The following is a 9149-nucleotide window of genomic DNA, read 5'->3' as shown; positions in this document are numbered from 1 at the left end:
CTCCCAGATCTCAAGCAGGTGCTGCCGTTGTTTGGCAGCCGTCTCGGAATCGACGCATTTTTCCGGCGCATCTGCACCGGCTTGATGCGAGCGGCTACGTGTTGCTCGCGGTATGCTGCCGAGCAGACTGTGTCCCTCTGAGCGGGGAGGTGCAACATCCCCGTGTTCTTGAACCTCTATGCCGGTGGGGACCTGACTAAAGTGTGCTGTTTTTCAATTTAGAAAACGCGGTCCCCACAAGACACCTCCTAGTCAGGTCCCCACCGGTATGCGAGTTCAAGTCTGTGTGTGTGAGTGTGTGAGTGTGTGAGTGTCTGTGTGTGTGCACTAGTCCACTCCACTAGTCCACCACACTAGTCCACCCCACTAGTCCACTCCACTAGTCCACCCCACTAGTCCACTCCACTAGTCCACCCCACTAGTCCACTCCACTAGTCCACCCCACTAGTCCACCCCACTAGTCCACTCCACTAGTCCACCACACTAGTCCACCCCACTAGTCCACTCCACTAGTCCACCCCACTAGTCCACTCCACTAGTCCACCCCACTAGTCCACCCCACTAGTCCACCCCACTAGTCCACCACACTAGTCCACTCCACTAGTCCACTCCACTAGTCCACCCCACTAGTCCACTCCACTAGTCCACCCCACTAGTCCACCCCACTAGTCCACCCCACTAGTCCACCACACTAGTCCACTACACTAGTCCACCACACTAGTCCACCCCACTAGTCCACCACACTAGTCCACTCCACTAGTCCACTCCACTAGTCCACCCCACTAGTCCACTCCACTAGTCCACTCCACTAGTCCACCACACTAGTCCACCCCACTAGTCCACTCCACTAGTCCACTACACTAGTCCACCCCACTAGTCCACTCCACTAGTCCACCCCACTAGTCCACTCCACTAGTCCACCCCACTAGTCCACCCCACTAGTCCACCCCACTAGTCCACTCCACTAGTCCACCCCACTAGTCCACTCCACTAGTCCACCCCACTAGTCCACCCCACTAGTCCACCCCACTAGTCCACTCCACTAGTCCACTACACTAGTCCACCCCACTAGTCCACTCCACTAGTCCACCCCACTAGTCCACTCCACTAGTCCACCCCACTAGTCCACCCCACTAGTCCACTCCACTAGTCCACTACACTAGTCCACCCCACTAGTCCACTCCACTAGTCCACCCCACTAGTCCACCCCACTAGTCCACCCCACTAGTCCACTCCACTAGTCCACTACACTAGTCCACCCCACTAGTCCATCCCACTAGTCCACCCCACTAGTCCACTACACTAGTCCACCCCACATCTCTGCACATCGCTCATTAGCCCTGAAGTGAGGGCACATCAGGGCTCTTACAGAATATCGACCCCCCCTCTGGTGTGTAGTGGGAGTGTGTGGTTGTGTGTGAGCGTAGTGAGAGTGTGTGGTTGTGTGTGACGCCTTCCCCCCCGAAGCCATCCGTATTCAGGAGGTAAGAGGAGAGGGCCGTGGATATCTGCCTCCGACGGAGCGGCCTCCTACCGGTTAGAGGTTAGAGGCGGCGGAGCTGCAGATGTTTGAGTCGAGTCCACATTCACACAGCTGGGTGGAGTGGAAGTGGGTTTTTGGGGGGTTGGGTGAGTATACTTAGTCCAGATGTCCACAGCCCACCTCAGAGACCTGGCTTCCATACCTTGGAGTTCTAAAATGTTGTATCAGCACAATTTAGAAGTGTGTGATTTAATGTGCCGCCGTTAACTACGCAGATCATGTCACCTCCACCTGTGTTTACATAAATTAGTCACATTAATTAAATACTGTCATATTCGATTGCTTAGCTGATGATTTATTACGTTTGCTGTTTGCTATTATAATGATCGCCACACAAAAGTATTAGTCAGATGCAGACATGGCGTGCAATTCGTTTAACTTTATTTGAGGCGTTAAAAAAAATGCGAATGTACTTCTGTGTGTGTTTTTTTTCTGTTCTTTTAATCTGGAGATCCTGTAGCGGTTCTCAGACGTCCGTCCCTCACGCAGCCCGTCAGTCTCACTGTAATTCAACAGGTCGTCGCTGCGTTCAGGCATCCCGGGTTTAGCCGGGACGCCTGAACGCAGCGTGACAAACGACTACGAGAGGACAGGCGGGGGGAGATGTGAGCCGTCGTGTCGGGGCTCAACCGGCCGGAGCCACAGGTGTTAAACAGCTAAGCGCTTTAGCTGCGGAGGAGTATTAAACCAGGGGGAAAGCTTCTCAAACAGCCCCCTCCTCCCCCCCCCCCCTCTCTCTCTCTCTCTCTGCAAGGCAACTCAAAGCCCGTGGGGGTCAAAGGTCACCGCGAGCAGCGATGGAAGCCATTTGTTTAGTTGTCACGGCTCAACAGGTGAGCCCTGGGTTTGGGGGGGGGGGCTTTCAAAACATCTCTCAAAAAAGAGAAATATCAGCACAGGCTCAGTATCAGGAATGTCCACCGCACACACACACACACACACGGCCACTCACTCACCACACACACGTCACAACAGCCCCGTGTTTACCCGTATTCACACCCCTCTGTTTGCTTTGTGGCGTTTGTGTGAAGGGGAGGCCGCCCCCCCCCCCCCCACACACACACACCCGCCACCCCGGGAAAAAAAATGCTGAAGGGGAAGAAAAGAAAAAATGTAAAGAACAACGGTGGCCGCCGTCGGTGCGCCGCGGCCCCAGTGTTTGTTTTTAGGTTTGAATGTCACGGGGTCGAGACACCAGAGCTGCACCTGTGCTGACCGGTAGCTCCGCCTCCAGCTGGGTTGTTGTGTATCGGGCCTAATCATCGCAGTGGACGTGTTGCTGCACACATTCCTCCTCCTCCTCCTCCTCCTCCTCCTCCTTTAGGCTATTGTACCGACTGTGTGGCCAGAGAAGCATTTTTTTCTATCGAAGCTGCTCAGCTTCATTTAATAAGGCCTTCGGGCGACGTCCACATCTTCACGACGAGGCCCCCGAACGCCCGTCGGCCACGAGTCGTGTGCGGCTAATCGTAAATGATGTCCTCCGTTTTATGGGCGAATGATTTTGTGTGAAAGTGAGAAGAAAAAAATGTGTTCTGCACTTAAGATATTAGGAGTTTACTCACGAGCAATTTAAACCGTGAATAGAATATAGATGGAACATAATAATAATGCGGAATGAAGACTTTTTTTGGATATTAATCGCAATTTTTTATTCACGATGGATTTAGCCAGTGTGTTTAATGAGAGATAACGGAGCATTCAGACGCTAAAGACGTTAAACCCTCCGGAGTCGGAGAGCTAAAGGACGGACGATGTTTCTGCGGATATCCGGCGCCGAGACTCCGCCCACTGCCGACGGTCTGATTAGCAATTTGAGACCCGAGATCGAAGTCGAGAGACGGCGTTCAAGCGTCAGATAATCGCCGACGGGCTCTGAGATTGCGTCACACAATGTGACCTCTGCGTGCTTGATCGTGATTGGTCAGCATCACCGAGGCTACAAATCAAGGCGGATTTTTATTGGTCCTTACGTATTTTAACATTGCGCAATTGCTGCTATAACTTCAATCGATGATCAACCGGCGACCTTGAGTGCCTTGAAAGGCGCCTTATAAAATGAATGTATTATTATTATTATCGAGTTATTGACTACCTAAACATCTGTGCATGCGCGTGTGTGTGTGTGTGTGTGTGTGTGTGTGTGTGTGTGTGTGTGTGTGTGTGTGTGTGAGAGAGAGAGTGAGAGATACGGCCTTTCTTCCGAAATACATGGAACGTCATCGTCTCAATTTTCAAGCAGTCCCCAGGCTCAACACACACACACACACTCACTCACACACACACACTCACTCACACTCACACACACACACACACGTCCTGTGTTGTCCCGGCTCTGCAATAGAGATAATTATGTTTAACTGCAGCCGTTTAAAGATAAATGAGCGATAGTAAGTGACGGAGGTTTCCCGTCTGTCGGCGGCTGAATGGACATCAGTGTTCTGGAAGCTCCGCGTCATGCGGGGAACATCTCGCCGCGCAGGACGGGGAACGCTGCGCACGCCTCGCGGAGTAACGTGGAGCACAAATGGGAACCAGAAAAGGGGGGGGGGCGGGGGACAGAAACTTTACAGAGTGGGAGAAAATGGCCGCAGCTGCACGCATCGTGATTTTTTCCCTTATTTTCTGTTTCACCGTAATATTTCCCTTCCTTCTCCTTCTCCCTCTTTACTTCTCTTCGTGTCGTGCAGGCCGACACCTGCACACACACACACACACACACAGCCTCGCGGATGCAGGTGTGAAAGTTGTGTAAGCAAACTTTCCCCCCAGCTGCGGGTCGAGTGTTTTTTTTCTGCTGTTCCCGAACGCTGCGTTGCATTTCATTTCATTTTTTTTTTAAAGTGCAGATCATAACTTCTGATACTTCTGACACATCTGTTGCTCGTGCATCACGATAATAACGGAGACTTCAAAAGACTTCTCCACAAGGTTGGAACGTTGGCCCGTGAACCGTCTGCGGCGCCACGTCGACGCCTTGGGAAGCGGACAGAATTTAGCATTTGGTTGAACATTTTCGGGCGGAATTATGGGCACAGAGAATTATGATCATCTTTTTATCCGTTTGGAGGCGTGTGATTGATCACGGTTCCCCAGGAGGAGATAGATGGGGGGGGGAGCTCGGCTCGTACACGCAGACTCCCTCCTGACGGCGCCTTCCACCTCAGTCCATTTACCTGTCACCAGATATGCCCCCCCCCCCCTCCTGTGGAGTTATGATGACGAAGAGGAGGAATAACTCTTACTCTAAAGGGTAATATCGTTCATAAATTCACTGGAGGATTAAACTTTTTTTCGCGTGCATTTTTTTAATGAGCTAAGGTGTGTCTGTCCACTTCGGTCCAGACCATAATATCTCAACAACTTGACCTTCTTCTGACCTCTTATCTCATTTTATTTCACACAAGCTTTTGGTTGCCAGACAATGATTCCGATTGACTTTTGGAGATTCCTCCCAAATGACGCTCTTCATTGGAGGGTTTTGAGTTAAAATGTTTTAAAAGTATTGAAGGGATTGCTATGAAATTTGGTCCAGACGTTCAAAATTCCCCTTCAGACGGGATTCCGATAACTTTGTGTGAAATTGAGCACACATGGGAGAAGTGTGTTAAAGGTTAGGCCCTAAACCTCGAGGAGCTTGAGTTTAGATTTCGGAGGTGATCTTGGTGAGAGATGCTCTAGAACAAAAAATCCAAATCAAAAGATTAACTTTGTCTGAAAAAGAGATGATTATTGACAAAAAGCTGACGCTCGGAGGGAGGGTTGGGGGTCGAGGCACCACGTGGGAGCCAATCACAGCAAAGCAGGGCAGGAACAGGTGGAATCGGGGGGGGGGGAGTATCTTCTCACCTTCTTCACACATTTTGGGCGACAGCTGGCAGAGGCGTCGCTCATTTTTGATTCCCGATCGGTAATTTCCTAAAAAAGAGGGAAGAGGAAGGACAACGCTGCAGTGTGTGTGTGTGTGTGTGTGTGTGTCTGCAGGCACGCACACACACATTTTCACACCCGCACACGGGTCAGCGATCTGCAGACCAAATGTTCCTTCACATGCCTCCATGTGTGCTCTCATGCATGTTGACATACACACACACACACACATGTGTGTGTGTGTGTGTGTATGCATGTGTGTGAGTGTGTGTGTGTGCATCCGTGCATTGGTGTGTGTGTGCGTGTGTGTGTGCATCTGTTTGTGTGTGTGCATCTGTTTGTGTGGGTGCATGTGTGTCTGTGTGTGCGGTGTGCGTGCATCCGTGCATTGCTGTGTGTGTGTGTGTGTGTCTTTTAATCGATGAGTGTGTAGTTTGGACTACATTCCTGCTCCTCCGGCTCTGTTTTCACTCACTTTATCTCCGCCGTGTATTTTCAACACTTCAATCCTTCACTGTCTCACTTCCTCACTTCACACTCGGAGAAGTCTCTAAAAGTGAAATTTCTCTTCCAACTTTCGAACAATTTTTTCTTCTTTTTTGTGTCTCAATTGGAAAAATCTAAACTGGTTTTATATTTCAGATTTTTTTTATGACATCTCGTTTATTACATTCCGTGTTTGAATATCAGTTTACACAATCACACAAGAGCGAGTGACGGTTGTGTTCTAGAAAAGATATATATATATTTATATATATATTTTAAATATATATTTATATATATACATATGTATTTATATATATATATATTTATATACAGTATGTATATATATATATTTATATGTATATATATTTATTTACAGTATATATATATATATTTTATATATATGAATATATATATATTTATATATATATATATTTATACATATATATATATTTATATATATATATATATGGATAGATATATGTTTTACTTTTAAAATACATCCTGCATTCCCCACAGCCCAATTGAGAAGGCACACACACACACACACACACACACACACACACACACACATTCAAATGCACACATGCACATGGCTCTCATCGCTGCTCTGTGGGATCTTAAGTGTGCATAACATGGCAGCCATTATCCTATTAGCAGCAGCAGAGGCATGGAGGGGAGGGGGGGTGGGCAACGGAGGTACAGTCAACGGGAGGAGGCGAAGCAGCAGCCCGTGGGGTGAGAGAGGAGGGAGGCAGTCAGCAGAGAGAGGAAGGAGTAAAGGGAAGGAAACAAGTGAGTGACACCAGTGGGAATGTCAGATTATGGGTGGAGGTGTAAATAAGAAAAGAGAGAGAGATGAAAACACACTCAGGATATCTGAAAGCTCTGATTTAAGCTTCTAACTTATTTCAGTTGGGAGCATCAGCAAAACACCATGAGAAGCTCTGATTGGCCAGCAGCCTCAAGTCAACCTCCATCCCTCAGCCCATTGGTCAGTTCAGTTCATGTAGAATAGCCCAATATACAAATAGGACAACATCCGTATTCCCATGATGCTCTTCTCCTCTAACGATGGGCTTATGCTGAACTCTGTTACCCTCCCTCCTCCCTCTCCCCCTTTCTTCCTTTTACATCCTCCCTTCCCTCCCTCCCCACACCTCCATTCCTCACTCTCTCTCTCCGTATATTCATCCTCCCCTGCAGTCCGAGGCCCTTTTCACACAAGTCTCCATTGAAGCCGGAGGAGGAGAAGGCTCAGCGGCGGCAGCTGGCTTCTCTTCTCTCTTTTCTCTCTTTTCTCTCTTTTCTCTTCTCTCTTTTCTCTCTTTCCTCCCGCCGGTGGAGGAGCTGGGTCTCTCTGCATGAGCGAGCTCTCTCTCCTCCGGCTCCTTTCAGCTCCACGCTATTCACCGAGGCTTCTCCACTTTGTCAGGAGCAAGAAAAGGAGGAGGGATCAGCCCTTTCTCTCCCTTTGTCCCCACATAGCTATACACCCCCCCCCCCCCCCCCCAGTGAGAGAGGAGCAGGTCGGTGAAAAGAGAAAAAAGATTCTGATTAATACGAGTTTGGATGGACCGACGGACTCATCAGCCGACTGGTTGGGTACACAGACACACACACACACAGACACACACACACACACACACACACACACACAGACACACACACACACACACAGACACACACACACACACACACACACACACACACACACACACACACAGACACACACACACACACACACACACACACACACACAGACACACACACACACACAGACACACACATACACACACACACAGACACACACACAGACACACACACACACAGACACACACACACACACACACACACACACACAGACACACACAGACACAGACACACAGACACACAGACACACACAGACACAGACACACACACAGACACACACACACACACACACACAGACACACGCACACACACAGACACACACATGCCCACACACATGCACGCACAAGAACACACGCACATGCACGCACACACCCTGTCACACATGCACACCCACACGCACCTCCCCACACACAAGCATGCACACACATGCATGCACACACACGTGCACACACACACACACACATGCACACACACACACACAGACACACACATGCCCACACACATACACGCACAAGCACACAATCACACACACACGCACATGGACGCACACACACATACGCACACATGCACCACCCTCACACACGCACTAGCGCAAATGCACATATCAAGACATGCATGCACACACCCCGTCACACATGCACACACACACGCACCCCCACACACACACATGCACACACACACGCACCTCCCCACACACATGCACGCACACACACACACACATGGAGGTCAGTGCAAATGCAGTAAACTGATGATTCCCTGTACTTTGTGTCAGAAACATGTTCCTCTGATCCTTTCCTCTTCTCCCAGTGGCGAGTAAACACACACACAAACACACACACACACACACACACACACACACACACACACACACAAACACACACACACACACGCACACACGCACACGCACACACACCGAGGGGCCGAGCGCCGGGATCCGGTTCCTCCAAATGAATGAAATGTTCCCCCTCCGGCCCGTGGAGCCACTGAGCGCGTGTTTGAAGGCCTAATTGAATTGGGAGCGCTCCGTGTGTCACGACGGCGTGAAGCACGGCGTCACGTCTGAGCGCGTTCTGCACCGCCAGGTCCACGTCCTCATTCTACGAGTACCAACGTGAAACGCCAGAACCAGGGCGGGCCCAGAGTGAGTGAGACATGCACGGTTGAGTGCAGAGAGGGGGGGGGGGAGCACCGAGTTCAATGAATCCAGTGGAGAGGTCATTTATAGTCTATAGACCAGTGGTCCCCAAACTAAGGCCCGCGGGCCGGATACGGCCAGCCTCCACATTTGGCCCGGCCCCCTGAACAACACCAGAGACACATTGTGATTTATTTATTTTTGTCTGGCCACGCAAATCCTAGACTTTTTTCTGTGAAGAACACAGAGTGGCGTATTTGGTTATTATTTATTTCATAAATAGTGTTATTTATTTCCCGACTATTTTCTTCTGTGTCTGGGTTATTAATATTTGGTTATGTGTGGCTTTCTGGAAAACAATACACGTTTACATTGAGGCACCCCTGCGATCGTCACATTTGTTCTGTTGCAGACTGACCCCATCAGAGAAGGGGAAAGTGATGTGGCCCTCACAGGAAAAAGTTT

The sequence above is a fragment of the Pseudoliparis swirei genome, chromosome 18, assembly GCF_029220125.1.
Source record: "Pseudoliparis swirei isolate HS2019 ecotype Mariana Trench chromosome 18, NWPU_hadal_v1, whole genome shotgun sequence".
In the NCBI taxonomy this organism is placed as follows: Eukaryota; Metazoa; Chordata; class Actinopteri; order Perciformes; family Liparidae; genus Pseudoliparis; species Pseudoliparis swirei.
Note: the sequence above shows the minus strand (reverse complement) of the source record.